The sequence below is a fragment of the Cyprinus carpio genome, chromosome B16 (genome assembly GCF_018340385.1).
Source record: "Cyprinus carpio isolate SPL01 chromosome B16, ASM1834038v1, whole genome shotgun sequence".
Taxonomy (NCBI): Eukaryota; Metazoa; Chordata; class Actinopteri; order Cypriniformes; family Cyprinidae; genus Cyprinus; species Cyprinus carpio.
The window spans coordinates 28034535-28051543 of NC_056612.1; the positions used below are offsets into that span (position 1 = coordinate 28034535).

The window sequence follows — 17009 nt, forward strand, 5'->3', positions numbered from 1 at the left end:
TGGAAAGGGTTGCCCCGGAGTAAACAGGTGGAGTGAAGGATGTAATTTTGGCGGTCTTCTGTGAGATTTCTTTGCGTTGAGAGCGCCGCGCTAGTGCTGCTTATAACTTAGTTTCGGTGTTGTAGTAATTTCCTCTCTCCTTCTCTAGTAAAGGCAGTTTCCTGTGCTTTGCCCTCGTGCCTGTATCATTGACGGTGGATTGGAACCCTGGGTCTTTGTCTCAATAAGTTACTCACTTGTTGGCTTCAGTATGTGGGGTGAGTGGACTCAAATGTTTCTGTTGTAACTGTCAGATTCTGGATATGTCTTACTATATAAATCCTGCTTTTTCTGTGGAAAAACCAAGCTGAAGTTTCCCCAGCATTAAGAGACGTTGTCTCTGTCTTGGTCCGCGCAGACAATCCGAATGCTTTTAAATGAACTTTGATAAAGTCAGACAAGAATCGTGTTTTTTGATACCAAAGTCAGCATCCATAAACAACTCTATTTGGTGACTTTTTCACATGTTTCTTGATCAACTCATTAACGTGTGGATGTTTCTACAAATAGTAAGCTTTGGGTCTTTATATTTAGGCGCCGCAGAATTATATGCGCTGCAAGGTGTCTGTAAATCGTGACCTCCCGGGATGGTTCTCTCATGAGGTTTGTTCAAACGGTCACCGCATAAATAGAACTCTGCTGGCTGCATCAGCCATTCCTCACGGGAGCAGATCATTTATGGCTTTTTTTTTGTTTTTGTTTCCAAATTTTTCTCTCTCTTTGTTTTCTTTGGGAAGGTGAGAGTTTCTCAATCGGATAAAGTATTCAACAGTAAATAGCCTTTTAAAAAGTTCAGTTCCAGTTTGCTGAGCTGTGCACAAAGCATTCCTTAAAATGCAGCAGAAATAGGTCCTTTGCCTGCATGTTGTAAGGTGAATTGAGCAGACTGCTGGATGATGGGCTGCATTTCTCGTAGGAGGTCCAGGTACGCTTACGGCGAGCTGCCTCTCCCGCTCGAGGTGTGTCCCTGCTGAAAATGTACACATAATCAGCCTGTGATTTCATCCCCATTAATCGTGTAATATTTTAGGAGTTGCAATGTATTCGTGGAGCGGATGTGGTTTTTTGTGTTCAGTACTTTGAAAGTGACATCATGTTTGCGCGGTTGCTGCGTCGTGCTTCGCACATGCATGGCACATTTGCCCCCACAATCAGGATCGGAAGCAGATCCATGGACTTATATAGGAACAGTTCACTTGAGAATCCAATTTGTCTGTTTATTATTACTTATCACCATGACAGTTTTTTTGTCCAAAAATCACAAAAATGCACCATAAATACACCATGGAAGTAGTCCATATGATGAATGCATTATATTTCAAGTCTTCTGAATGCATATAGTGACTTTATGTAAGGAACAGATTGAAATTTCAGCTATAAAAATAAAGGTTCACTTTGAATCTGAAGGCTTTAGAAGATTTCAATCCTCTGGTGCTCCTCGTTTTGTTTGACAGTGAAATTTAATCTACTATATATTTCTATGTTTTTTTTTTTATGCAATATTTAATATTTTGAGTGAATTTTATATAAAAAAAATTAAGTTGTAAATAAAGCCTAAGTTGCCAGTGCATGTATATTACAGTATTTTTTACAAGAGAATACTTTTACGTCATCTTTTACTAAAATTTCACATTTAACTCTGTTAGTTGACATTTCTTTGTCTTTAATTGTGAAATTTATTAGTAACTTCTGTGCGAAAATAGTTTCAAAGTAAATCCTACATCAGTTTTTTTTTTTTTTCAGGGAATTTCATAAGTTATATGCCTACATCATCATACTTTTATGATGCTGTATTATAATTTCGCAGCTTTAAAGCATCCATTTCATTTCCACTTTATTTTATAAAAGTTATTTTGTGCTTCATGGAAGAAAGAAATGCATGCATTTGGAGCGACATGAGGGCAGATGTAAATATTGACAGAAGTATTATCATTCCACAAGTTGCACTATTCCTTTAATATGTTAGTGTGTGTTTATACTCTGGCAGGTGGAAGCCTCACAGATGTGATTCTGATGGAGTCGGTGTATCCAGCTATGGGTCATTAGTGATCTCTCTGACACGAGTGCAGGGGGCCAATCAGGTTGCTCTTCTCCTGTCCTTCTCATCTCAGCCCTCATTTCGGCTGCCTGCAGTGCATTAAGCAGGAGCCAGTGCTTCTGAAGAGAGGCTGGCGTTAGGCCTTTCTGCTGGTGACAAGAACTCTGCACTCAGTGGCCAACCACAAACTCAGATTGGTTTTTAGGATGAGCCAGACAAAAACACTAATGTAGGTGTGTATGTATCATAAATTGGTATATACTGTATGCATCATGTTTCTCTCCATATGGTGTGTATTGTGTGAGTGTGTGTGTGTGTATATATACTATATATATATATATATATAGATATATATATAGTATATATATATATACTGTATATATATATATATATCATATATATATACACAATGATACATTACACCAGTATAAATTCAAATCACATGATGGTCTTACAATTATATAATTAGTTTGTCTATTACATATATAGCTATATATATATACTATATCATTATAAATATATCTATACAGTACAGGTCTAAAAGTGTGAAACATACTATTTTTTAAGTTTTTGAAAGAAGTTTTTGATCCTCAGCCTGCATTATTTGATCAAAAAACTACAGAAAAAACAGTACTATTGTGACTATTATTACAACTAAAATAATGTTTCTATGGTGACTCTACTTTAACAAAAAAAATACTTATTCCTGTGCTGCAAAGCGAGCTACATTTGGTGGTGGGGACGTCAACACGCGGACATCTCTCTAGCCGTCCACCGGAGATGATCAGCATGTAACATCCAGTCTATCAACATGAGCATTTTAGAAATCATTCTAATATTTGATCGGGTGGGGGGGGGGTATCTGGTTGGACACAGTTCATGCTGTCTAATATATTTGATTGAAATATAAAGGTTAAAACAAGAAAGCATTTATTCAAAAATAAATAAAAAAATTCTAATAATATATATTCTAATAAATATATTTCTTTACTATCTACTTGTTATCAAGTTTAAACACACATCCTTGCTGAAATAAACAGTATTGATTTTTTTAAAGCAACAGAAAGCAAGAAAACAAAAGTACTGACCCCAAATTACCTGACCGATAGTGTATAGTGTTATTACACACCTATCTATATTAAAACAACCGTAGCGTCTTTTTTATGTTGTTTTTTTTTTTGTTTTTTTTATTCATCAAAGTACCTAAAAAAGGTATCACATGTGTCTAAAAAAATATTAAGCAGCAGAACTGGTTTCCAAGCTTGATACTGAATAATCATTATTAGATGATTCTTAACGGATCATGTGGGAATGATACTAAAAGCTTCACGCTTTGCATCACCGATTAATAAATGATACTTTAAAGTCGATAAATTTAAAAACAATTATTTTAAATGAAATACTATAACAATATTACTGTTTTTTCTGTATATGGATCAAATAAATGCAGGCTTGAGGAGCAGAAGAAATTCTTTCAAAACATTAAAAATAGTAATGTTTCCAAACTTTTGGACCTGTACTGTATATATATATATATATATATATATATAGTATAACATATATATATATATATATATTATATATATATATATATATATGTATGTGTGTATATATATGTAGTGTGTGTATATATATGCATGTGTGTATATATATATATATGTGTGTGTATATATATATATATATATATATATATATATATATATATATATATATATATACAATAAGTATAGATAAAGCTTATTTTATTTCAGCTAGTTGCAAGTGCAAAATTTCTCACGTTGAGTCATTGAATCATTTCCTTAACTGATTCGTGATTCATTCTGAAACAGCACCACCTACTTCATACTCTGTGTGTGTTTTTACTTTTCTGTTTTTACTTTGTTTGTTATAGTTTATGTGTGTGTGTATGTGCTCTGTTTTTTTTAATGTCTGTATAATTTTGATTATTCTTTCTCTAGTAGTTTAGTTTCATTTTAGTTATTTCAGTACTTGAAATTAAGAAAAATAGAAATTTTGCATGTGTCAATAGCTGTGAGCTAATAATTATGATATTGTATTATTTTATTTTTTACATTTTTGTTATTTCTGTTAATTCTAACATTTAGTGTTTTAAGTTAATTAGTACATAACCCTAAAGTGGGTGCCATAGCATATATACTTTATACTTTTTATTTCTTTCATTTCTTTCAGTTACATTAGTTACATTTGAAGTAGTTAGCAGCAATTCATTCATTCCACCTGATTCCGATCATGCTGATTCAGTCAGGAACAAAATCAAGTCTGTATGACTGAGTCATTGAATCATTTCCTTAACCGTTTTGTGGATTCGTTCAGAAACCCAAACACCACCTACTATGCTGTATGTTGCTTTCGTAGGATGAACAACATTTCTATTTTAAACTATTTTTGTTTCAGAGAAAAAAAAAAAAAAAGTAACTGCCAATATTGTGTCTATAAAACTGTGCAAAATTGCAAGTCATGCTGTTGAATATCAGCAAATGTTCATCTTTAAAAACACAAAGCTATAGAAGACAGTTTTTTGTGACTGATGCAAACTTGCTTCACTGAAAATAATGATAACTTCAGTGCAGTTCATTGATGTTGATTAATTCTAAATTGATTCAGTTCAGTAAATGATTCTTCTGATTGAATCAAAGCTCCTTGAAATATTCATTAACAGAACTGACTCATAAGAATCATTCTGGTTCAGTAGTCAGACTCAATCTTTTTGAGTTTTTTGTGGAATCATATACTATCACATTGTTTTCTTTCACATGACTCAGTGGGAAGACATTTTCTGTCCATTGTTATGCTTGAGTCCATTTTATTGCATCATAATTAAGTACTAGTACTGCAAAACTCATTCACAACTCAGATAAATATGATTTATTTTGGTGCCAAACATCAGTGTTTCTTGTACCGTAATAAGCTGCTACCTTGTTGCTAAGGTGTTCTGAATGGTTGCTATGTGGTTTTATTTTGATCTTCAGTACAACTGTATGGGATTTTTTTTTTGTTTACACCCGTTTTATCTCCCACCAGGTGAAAATCACAAGTCTGATATGGGACGAGTTACAATCTGAAGTTTAATACTGGAGGTTTATAGGTTTGTTCAAATCCTCCCAACCTAAATCGAAGCAATAATAGTGATGTTTGCCTTAGCAAGCAGCACTAAAAGAGCTTGGAGAGAAATATCTCTGTCACCGGCCGTATTTTCAGCCGTCTTTGTGTTATTGCCGTCATGAGTGTTAAAAACACGTCTTGAGATCTCAGTGTTCTGCACTTTCGGTTTTCTGCACATTCTGCTGCACAACGTTAAGTTTAAATCAGTTTTGAAAAAGTGATAACTGGGTTGTTTGGGTTCAAGATGTTTGAAGAGTCCATTTTGGGGTGTATTTGAGAAATATTGCTGTTGCACTTGAAATATAACAAGGACAGTAAGCTCTAGTCTGCGAGTTTTCTGCACCTCAGACATATTTTTGCAACTAAAATGCAACTTTGTACAAATGTTTATATACATCTTTTTTTCAACAAAAATACAAATATATACAAATTTTTTATTAATGCTGATTATTCTGATAACTGGACTCTCTAATGTATTTGAAATGTTTATCATTGCATTTTTTTTATTTATCTTTTTTGGCATACTTGCAATACAAGTTTGTGTTGAGCAAAGTCTTTCTGTGCTCAACAAAGCTGCAATTATTTAAGCAAAAAATATCAGTAAAATTGTGAGGTTTTATTCTACATTTCAAAACAAACGTTTTCTGTGTCAATAAATTGTAAAATATATTTTTTTTTCCTGTGATCAAAGCTGTATTTTCCAGCATCAATTACTCAGATCTACAGTGTCACATGATCTTCAGAAATCATTCTAATATGCTGCTGCTCAAGAAACATTTCTGATTATTATCGATGTTGTAAACAGCCCAATATTTTTTGTGGAAACCCTGATACATTTAATTTTTTAGGGTTCTTTGTTGAATAGAAATTTCAAAAGAGCAGTTATTTGAAATAGAAATCTTGTGCAACATTATACAGTAAATGTCTTTACTGTCACTTTTGATCAATTTAAAGCATCCTTGCCTAATAAAAATTGTAATTTCTTTCAAAAAGCATCAGTGAATCATAATACAAATGAAGAATTTTTATCAAGTTGCTGCATTGAACTCATGTATCTGACTGTTTTTGATGGATTGCATGGGAGGAAAAATGCAGCAAAGTGATAGAAATATGGGCTCTGTACATGCAAGAGAGTTGAGGAAGTGTGTGCATGTGAGGAAACAGCTTCATAGATGTGTATCCTAGTTGTTAACCGTTTACTCTTCTGGTTTGTTTTTTTTGGCAGATATTTAAGCAAAGGTGGTGGAGCTGGGCGAGAAGTTGTTACCGCCTTCAACACGCCCACCGGCATTCCCAGAGGAGTCATTAACCTGGGCAGGTGAGCATATGACGCCAGCTTCGACCGTCCATTCACAATGCCATGTGTCTCAAATAATAGGCTTTCTGAGAGAAAGAGACGCTTTCTGGCACTCCTGCCGCCCACCTGGCTTCCATTCGCCCACCGTGCACGGCTCTGACAGCTGCAGGCAAATTTAATTAACTGATTCTCACACTAATTCCAGTTAGATGAGTAACAGGTCCCGCAGATGGGCTGGGAGAAAGAGCGCTCAGGTTAGTCATGATGACACAGACCGAACTCACCTCACTAGCTATGTTTCCATCCAAAGATGCAAATTTAACTTATGTGCAAAACTGGAATATCACATAAAACATTTGCGAATAAAGCACCGTTTCCATCCAACGAGTCAAAGAGAACAAAATCATCACTTCCTGATAACTTGGCACTAAATATCTCTTAGAAAACTAGGAGAAGCCACTGAATATAATAATTTTCATATGTAATAAATGACTTGCGCTTCAGAGAGAGCAGACGTAACATGATAAATGGAGTCATTGCTTGTAGAGGTGGATGCCTACTGTTGGGGAACGCAGTCATGTAAGACAGTAATTATACAGAAATACTTTGATGACAGACTTTGCTCAGGCAGAAACAACATATAGATGCTGTGAACGAGATCGGTCCGCTGGTTAGTCGAGTTATCCCATCTCATAGCTTTTTCAGTCACATGACTTTTTCAATGTGCATGGTGGAAATTTTTCAGTAAATGTGTTTCTGTTGTAGTTTATGCACATTTTTTTATTATCGGATAAAAAGTTTATCCTACTCAATTACATTTTTTTATCGCATTTTCAGAATCTATGCGCATCTTGGCGTTCCATCCAGCGTTTTTTTGAAGAATGTGCATAAAAAAGGTGGATGGAAACATAGCTACTGCATTCGCAGCTCTTATTATGGCGTTTACCCACCTGCTTGTCAGTGTCTTTCTTTTGAAAGAGAGCATGCTCTTCTGCTTACCAAGGCTGATTTATTTGATAAAATACACAATAAAAACTAGTAAAACAAAATGGAAATATAATTATGATTCTAAAATACCTGTTTTAATTGAATATATGGTCAAATGTAATTTATTCTGTGATGCGCAGCTGACTTTCGCATCATGACCCCAGTCTCAGGTCACATGACTTCAGAAAATCATTTACTATCTGCGCCGGAAACATTGAGATTATATTCAATGTTGATCAGTGATCTCCATTTTTACTACGCATATTCTATCTTAATATATTGGCACCCCAAGTGATTTATCTTTATATAGTACACAATAGTATAGAACTATTTAACATTAGTATAGTTTAATAATAGTACTATCTTATTAATAATAAGTATTAAAAATCTTACAGTTATATATTATTATTGGTCATCAGCTGCATAATTTCAAAGGCAAACAAAAGTAAATAGGCAATTATGGTCTTCTGTTTAAATTAAATGGGCTTTAAGTCATTTTCTCCCCACTAGTGAACTCTTTCTGCCTTTTTGTTTAACAAACTCTAGTTGTTTTGTGGCGGGGGGGTCGGGTTTTGGTTGGTTTTTCTGCTTTTCCTCTTCCTCCCGAGACGTCAGTGCTATTGATCGTTGGCTTCAGAAGGGGAAGCGGTATTGTGTGTGTCTCGCTCTCACAAAAGAAGCAGACACAAATAATCTTGTGAATTAGTTCCACAGTTTTCACGAAGCAATCCTGCAGGGAGGAGCGAAAGCCCAAAATCTAGAGCGGTTCATTTCAGAGTTCATTCAGCATCTCTGTCTCTCTCTCTTGTTTCTCTCTTTCTCAGTTTTTTCCCATTCGATAGGGGTGAGACCTGCAAGCGTAAAATCACAAGCAGAAGCATCTCTCTGTTTCCTGAACAACCGATCAAATTTTAATGCCATTTAATCAAAACAAAGAATAAAAGGCTCTGGATGTGCTGTTCAAACTGCTCTTCAGATATTTACATAGTTGCACACAGACCATAACACTACAAAAATCAGTTTAAATCAGTATTTTTGTCTTGTTTTCCAGTAAGCTAAACATTGTCAAAAGATCAGTTTGTGTGAGATTCAGAAAAGCAAAATTTGGTAGCTCAAGCCTCGTAGGGTATATTTTATTGCATATATACAGCGTGACAAATACACTAGCAAATATAATGATTTTTTTATTTATTTATCCCGTCAGTAAAGAATATCTAAAAACTCCTTAAAAGTAAATTTGCACAAGATGAAAATGTGTGGTTGTGTAAGTAAACCTAACCCGCTATATTTTGTTGTATAATGACTAAAAAGCAATATTTTCCAGTAAAAATATATAAATAAATAAATCTTTAAAAAATCAATTTGCATGGAGTCCTGCAAACACTATGTTATTGTAGCCATAAGCCTCAGTATATTTTATTGCATATCGACAAAAACACTAAAGCATTTTTTTTTGTAAAAATATACAAACCTCCTTAAAAGATCAATTTGCACAAGAAACAAAACTTACTCAGTGCATAAACCTCAGTATAATTTATTGCATACAAATACACTTCAAAAAAATCATTTATAATTTGAAATTTTTGTCTATTTTTTCTTCCCAGTAAAAATACATGAACTTTCTTTTAAAAGATCTATTTGCATGGAAAAGCAAAAGTTTCACTATATTTTGGTGCATACGGACAAAATGCACAACATAAATTATTTCTAATTTCATGTTATTTTCAAGTAAAAATATCTAAACATTTAAAGAATCAATTTGCACAAGAAAGCAAAACTTCTCAGTTTATATATATATATATATATATATATATATATATATATATATATATATATATATATATATAACTCAATGTACTAAAATAACTAACTAAAACGAGTTAAAATTCATAAAAACAGTGTGTGTGTGTGTGTGTGTGTGTGTGTGTGTGTGTGTGTGTGTGTGTGTGTAAATATATAATATATATAAACACAACAAAATTACAGAATTAAATTTTTCTATTTTTAAAAAGCAAAAATAAAAACTGATTTAAAATATGAATAAAAACTATAACAGTATCTACAATAACACTGAAACAGACAAATGCACTATAAAAATATTTTAATCAATATTTTTGTCTTGTTTTACAATATGACTAAATATCAACAAAGAATCAATGGGAAAATAAAATAAAATTAATTCATTCCATTCCAAAAAATATTTTCCATTACCAAATCCCAATATCTTGTTGCAGTTTTGCGGTTTGTTTTAAAAGATATGACAAAATGACTGATTAAAAATATAGTTTTCACTTAATCTCAACTGCGTATTTAACACCTTAAAATAAAAATAAATGCATGTTATTTTTTTAGTTGTTTTTTGTCATGAAGATAAAGTGTAGAAAATGCATCTTTTGGTGGTCAAAACCTTTATGAGTAGAAGAATGCTTTGGATTTTGGGAAAAAATCACCCGAGATGCTCCCAGGTGCAATACATTTATTCTATTTCTAAGCCTGTATTTGTATTGTTGTTCTTCACTAGAATCTTTAATGGCATCATTATGGATGGCACAGCTAGTGTGAGTCTCTCGTGTGGGATATGGGCGCGAAGGCTTTTAAGCAGCACTGTGTCGTTAAAGCGTGTTTTCCTTCCCGTCTGGTCTGCTCTGTGTTCACGAGGCGGCTCTGCTCTCTGTTAGCTATGAAGGAGGGCTCACCAGCTGGAGTTGGGGCTGGGCCATCGGCTGGCAGCAGCATCCTGGCAGAGTTCCGGCACGCTGCACCTGGGAATTCCTTCCACTGTGCCCAGCTCTCCGGGACAACCCCCTGTTCACAGAGAAGGCTTGAGAGTCCTTCTGCGTGCTGATGATTCACGCTGAAGGCCCTGAGGGTCACAGGGATCAGCGGTTGCTCGTGAATGAACCCCATATGATTTTGTGTTTTCTTTAGGTGATGAACATCCGGAAAGCTGCTGAACAACAAAATCGAGAAGCCTCACGGTCTGTATCCCAACTTCCTGAGTCCCGTCAGCGCGCAACTGGGTACACAGCGTGAGTAGCTGTAACACATTTCTTCATTTAGCAGAAACTTTTATACAACAAACGTCATGTGTGTGTAGAAATACAAGAAATTAAAATCATTTGATTCCAGCAGCAACTACATTACTTATATATATATATGTGTGTGTGTGTGTGTGTGTGTGTGTGTGTGTGTGTGTGTGTGTGTGTGTGTGTGTGTGTGTGGAATGGAAGGAGACTGGGGTTATTAGATGTTATTTACAGATTTATTATAATAAAAAATATTAATTGTTATATGATTATAAAATATTATGAAGTACAATACATAAATGTCACAATAGTTATTACAATAATATATATATATACAATAATTACAATAATAACATTTACATAATATTTACAATAATATTTTATACTATGTAATATTCATTATAATTATGTAATTATATAAATATTTTACTATAAATAAGTATTATATTTATATTTTAATTTATCTAATTAATTATCTCAGCATAAAATAAAAACATATTTATAAGATTTATTATGATTAAAATTACTTATTATATAATTATGAAATATTATATAATACTGTGAATAAATATCAAAATAGCTATTGTAATAATAATGACAATTAGTATGTGATTAATATAATTATAATAATACTATTTTATACTACACACACATATGTAGTATTACTTTTAATAAATATGATCATATTTCTATTTTATGCTGAGATTTATTATAATGTAATTCTAAAATTAAACATGCTTTGTACTATAAATATTAAAATATTATATTAAAATAATTAAATTGTGTGTGTGTGATTATATAATTGTATATGTATTTTATTTAAATATTTTACTATAAATAAATATGAAGTGCTATTATTAAATTCTAAATATATTTAATATAATTATAAATATATTTTTGTACTATAAAAAATAATCAAGTGTGTGCCAGATATATTAGCTTTATTAGTGCAGTTTGTTGATGCATTTCTTGTTAAAACAGGACGATGTAGCAAGACATACCAACATGCAATGCAAAAATATCTTAACTCAAAAAATAGGCTTTTTTATTCATGCAAAATAGTAAGGCACCAGATACATGCACATTTGGTGTGAATTATGATAATATACAAATATGGCCTAATAAATAAATATGCATCGTGTGAAGAGATTATATAATTTAGCTAACAGCGTCTCTTCCTAATATGTTGGGAAAAGGGAAAGCTGATTTTTTATGCGCACCCAGAGCTTAAACCATGTGAAGGTCTGAAACAATATTTTGGGTTTAAATGCCATCCTCATAAAGTTTGCAGAACAAAATTAATGTCAGTGAAAAAAACCACATCTTCAGACTTGTACAGATGTATTATTTTGTTGTGTCTCACAGGTTCAATTTGTGATTGTCTGCAAAGCTGCTTTCTATATTTTAAGCAGACTGAAATCGAATTAAGTTCGTGAAGAGCATAAATTCACTGGAGGATGTCCAGACTTTAGACTGCTGCTGTAGACATTTATTTGTGTTATTATTTGTTCTGGATTTTTCTCTCTGTGGCGTCTTTGAGTTTCACAGTGCAATTATTCTGGAACACATGACACGGATTGAGCCGAGCAGGGACATGAGCCCACAGCCAAGAGTTATTAAAATGATAATAAATCCCATTACCTTTCTGGAAATTGAATCTTTCAGATTCACCTGAAAAACAGGAGAAGGTGTTTTTTCTTGAGCGGGCTGAATGTAATCTGCGACTGCAGTGCTAATGAGCTAATGAGCGTCAGTGATAGTGATGAGCGTTCTGATTTACATGTCAATAGAGCGCAGGGCGGATCCCGACATTCCTGCCATTGTGCTTGTTGACTCCGATTACAGAACCCGGATCATCCGTGAGCCCAGCACAATGAAGGGAGTGCATATTAATAGAAAGCATTCGCTTATGATCCCAAGAATCAACAGAATGAATTGCATGAAACCTGCTGATATTTAACCTCAAAAACAAAAATTTGGATGGAAATGCACAATTATATTTAAAAATATAATATATATATATATATATATATATATATATATATATATATATATATATATATATAGATGATAGATAGAAGTATTTGTATATTTCTATGAAATATTTTGTACTATTAATAAATTTGAAGCTCTCTCTCTCTCTCTCTCTCTCTCTCTCTATATATATATATATATATATAATAATTTCTACATGTTATTTCTATATGATTTATTATAATCAAATAAAAAAAATAAATTTACAATAATATATAAATATAAAAAAAAAAAAACATAAAAAAACAAAAACAGTACAGACCAAAAGTTTGAAACATTATTATTTTTTAATGTTTTTGAAAGAGTTTCATCTGCTCAAGTTTCCTGCATTTATTTGATCAAAAATACAGAAAAAAATGCCAATATTGTGATATATTATTACAATTTAAAATAATTGTTTTTAAATTTATTATACTTTAAAATATCATTTATTTCTGTGATGCAAAGCTGAATTTTTAGGATCATTATCACATGATCCTTTAGGAAATCATTCTAATATGATGATTCATTATCAAAGTTGGAAACAGTTCTGCTGCTTAATATTTTTCAGAACATATGATACTTTTTTAGGATACTTTGATGTAAATAAAAGTAAAAAAAAGAAGAAGCTATGTTTTTTAAAATATAAATATTTTGTAATAACAATATACACTACTGGTCAGTAATTTGTATCAGTAATTTTTTTTTTTTCTTTTTTTAAAATAAAATTAATACTTTTATTCAGCAAGGATGTGTTAAATTGATAAAAAGTGATAGTAAAGAAAAATATATTATTAGAATATATATTATTAGAATTTTTTTTTTATTTTGAATAAATGCAGTTCTTTTTAACCTTTTATTCATCAAATATATTAGACAGCAGAACTGTTTCCAACACTCATAATAAATCAGAATATTAGAATGATTTCTAAATGATCATGTGATAGACTGGATGTTACATGTGACACTGAAGGCTGGAGTAATGATGCTGAAAATTCAGCTTTGCATCACAGGAATAATTATTATTATTTTTTTTTTAAGTATATTCAAATAGAAAACTATTATTTTAAGTTGTAATAATATTGACAATATTACTGTTTTTTTCTGTATTTTTGATCAAATAAATGCAGGCTTTGATGAGCAGAAGAGACTTCTTTCAAAAACATTAAAAATAGTAATGTTTCCAAACTTTTGGTCTGTACTGTATATATATATTTGTGTGTGTGCGTATGTGTGATTTATTATAATTAAAATTATTAATCATTATACAACAAAAATATGAAGTAGTATAAATAATATGGTTAGAGATTTGGACTTGTAACACCTAAGGTCGCGGGTTGGAGTCTCGGTGCTGGCAGGAGTTGTAGGTGGAGGGAGTGAATGAACAGCGCTTCTCTTCCACCCTCAATACCCACGCTGAAGTGCCCTTGAGCAAGGCACTGAACCCCCCAGTTGCTCCCGGGTGCTGGATATATAGCTGCCCACTGCTCCGGGTGTGTGTTCCGCGGTGTGTTCACTTCTCACTGCTGTGTGTGTGCACTTCGATGGGTTAAATGCAGAGCACCAATTTCGAGTATGGGTTACCATACTTGACAAATGTCACGACTTTCACTTTCATATTTCTATTTTATACACTTATGTATTTTATACAGAAATTATAAGATTTCTTATAATTACATAATTAAAAAATATTTTAACTATTAATAAATGTGAAGCTCTCTAAATATTAAAATATTATTTTAATATTTATTCCGATTTATTTTAATTGACGTATTTTAATATAAGTGTGTGTGTTTTTGATCATCACAAATGTTTTATCTGTATATTTTTTTTTCCTCTGTGTAGACTTATTTCTGTTAAATTCTTATTGCTTTTAAAATGAGGCTTCATATTCTTCATTTATGTTTTATCATGATTTTTGAAGTCAGATACATCCTGCGCATGTTTTCTTGTGGTTTACCTGGTTTGTGTGATTCAGACTTTGTTTTGCTCTGCTTTTCTCAGATCACGTGTCTATCGGAGGTCTTGGGGACAGTTTCTACGAGTACCTGATCAAATCCTACCTGATGTCAGACAAGACGGATCAGGAGGCCAAGAAGATGTACTACAGCGCCATGGAGGTACACACACAGCACTCATACAACTCACATGCTATTTCTAGTCTTCTGTATGTTCAGTAAAAATAAAGAAGTAGAAATGAGCGACTGCACAGAAGGTAAGTGTGTAAAACAGATTGCATGCTTTAATTTAAGCTTGATTAGATAAGTTTAAGATTAGTTTCACCTCATAATGATCTGAGAGGAGAAATATAACAGAGCCAACACATTCTCACTTAATTAGCATATTATATTTTTTCATTACATAATGTTTCCCTTGAAGAATGAGGTCTGCCAAGATATTAATTACATTTATAATCAGGAGAGGCCAATTTCATCCGCCTGATGTTAAACTATCAAACATGTTATCAAATATCCAGTGCTTTGTGCAATGCTTTTGATTAGTTTGAGAGGTTTTATTGGTGGAAAAGTTGATGTGAAATGTTTGCATCTGATATAATATTTGATGTTTGTCTCAATAGTCATGCTCTGATTTTGATTTCACGTTGACTTGAAGTGGGTTGTTTACATCTGATGATGCAAAAATGCAGAAACCTGTGATGCACGAAAAAAAAAAGCATCTGAACGAGTTTTGTGTGGGACTCGCAGAACAAAACCAAACGATGAGTCACTCGCTATTGATCGTCCGTGATGGTTTACGCTGTTTTCTGCTTCTCTAAAGAGGTGAAACCATAAAAACACAGAGGAAGAGACTCTGACTCTGAGATGTTTTCTCATACAGTCTTTGTCAGATTTATACACCTTCGAGTCTCAAAGTCCCGATAGAATCTCAATGAGGCTTGACTTCAATTCTCCACGCTGCATACGGTCTTATATTATACATAAAACATTTCATGCATAAACGTCACCTCCTACAGCAACATACACACACCTTCCTTCATATATACTTTATTGAAATCCAGCGTCTCCTTTATTTCAAAGCACTTTACAAAGCGAGCGGATGTTTCTTCACTCTCACACAAAACACATCCAGCCTTCTGTGCTTCATAGGAACCGCATGCGGCCGCGATTAATAGCTGCATTATCTTCAGCATCTCAGGCTCCATCACTCAAATATGCTTTCAGAAAGAGCTGGAATTCACTGCTACACTGTTAAAGACTTTTTTCCTTTTTTTTTTTGAAGTTGAAGATAAAACAAAAGGTATGCTTTGTAAAAAATAAATAAATAAATAAAAAATACTGTCAGTCTTTGTACCTCAAAATTTCTGTTTTTAAAAAAACCTATTAAAAAGTATTAATTAATTGATGTAAATTTGAGATAAAATACAAATATTACATGAAAAATAAATTACAGTTGTAGAGTTAACGTACTAAAATTACTAAAATTTAACTAACAAATAAAGCTTTATAGAAGTATAAAAAATAATAAAATTACTAGAAATTAAGCTAGATTGAAAAATACAAATAAAACCTTATTTAAAATTGTAATAAATAGTATATAAATCATGTTAAATGAAGGGTGTTTCAGTTTTGTTAGTAAGTGAATTGACTCTTACAAAAAAGATGACTTTGTCTTAAAAAATGTTTAAAAGAAAATACTATTATTAATAGTATTTATAATAGTATTTAATAAAAGAAAATACTATTTCTGCATTTCTTCTTCAAAAGTTTTGTTTTACTGTTTAAAAGAAAATAGTATTATTAATAGTATTTATAATAGCATTTAATAAAAGAAACAAAAATATTTCTGCATTTCTTCTTCAAAAGTTGTATATATTTTAAAAAAAATTATTTTTGTTAATTGAAGCTAGAATAAGATAAATATTAGATGAAAAACTTAAATGTTGCCTGGGCAACAAACTAAAATAAATAAGTTGAAGTACTAAAATGACTTAAGGTGAAATAAATTTGAGCTATATAGAAATATGAAAAATTGGCAAAAACTTTAACTAAAGCCTAAACTAAACTGAAAATGTAATCATAAAAGCTCATTTAAAAATGAGCAAATACTAAAACAATATGTAAATCATGTTAGCTGTTTAGTTAGTGATTTGACTTTGAAAAAATATTATTTAAGTAAAACAAGAAGCAAAGCAAAGTTTTATAATATTTCAGTCTTTCTACTTCAAAATTAGCATTTTATTAAAACTTAAAAATGATTTCCATTAATTGAAGCTGGAATAAAATATCATTTATTAAACTAAAAACTTTTAAAAAACAATGAAAATTAGAACTACAGTAAGTTCTCAAATTAATAGAAATATGGAAGCTAATAAAAATTGCATATTTTTATAAATTAGTAACACTAAGTTGAAAATATAATAATAAAAGCTCATTTAAAATATTAATAACAACTATAACAGTATATAAATCATGTTTATTGGAGGGTGTTGCTGTTTAGATAGTAAGTGGGTTTTTGAAGTATGTTT

At 31.9% G+C, this 17009-nt stretch overlaps 1 protein-coding gene and 1 pseudogene across 1 annotated transcript in view; both read left to right on the forward strand.

The window, feature by feature from the left end:
- Positions 1–17009, forward strand: part of LOC109051680 (fatty acid-binding protein 10-A, liver basic) — a 677383-nt gene that overhangs the window by 518085 nt on the left and 142289 nt on the right. The gene's annotated exons all lie outside the window — the stretch shown is intronic.
- The window catches only part of LOC122140078, a 192976-nt pseudogene that overhangs the window by 175438 nt on the left and 529 nt on the right, over positions 1–17009 (forward strand).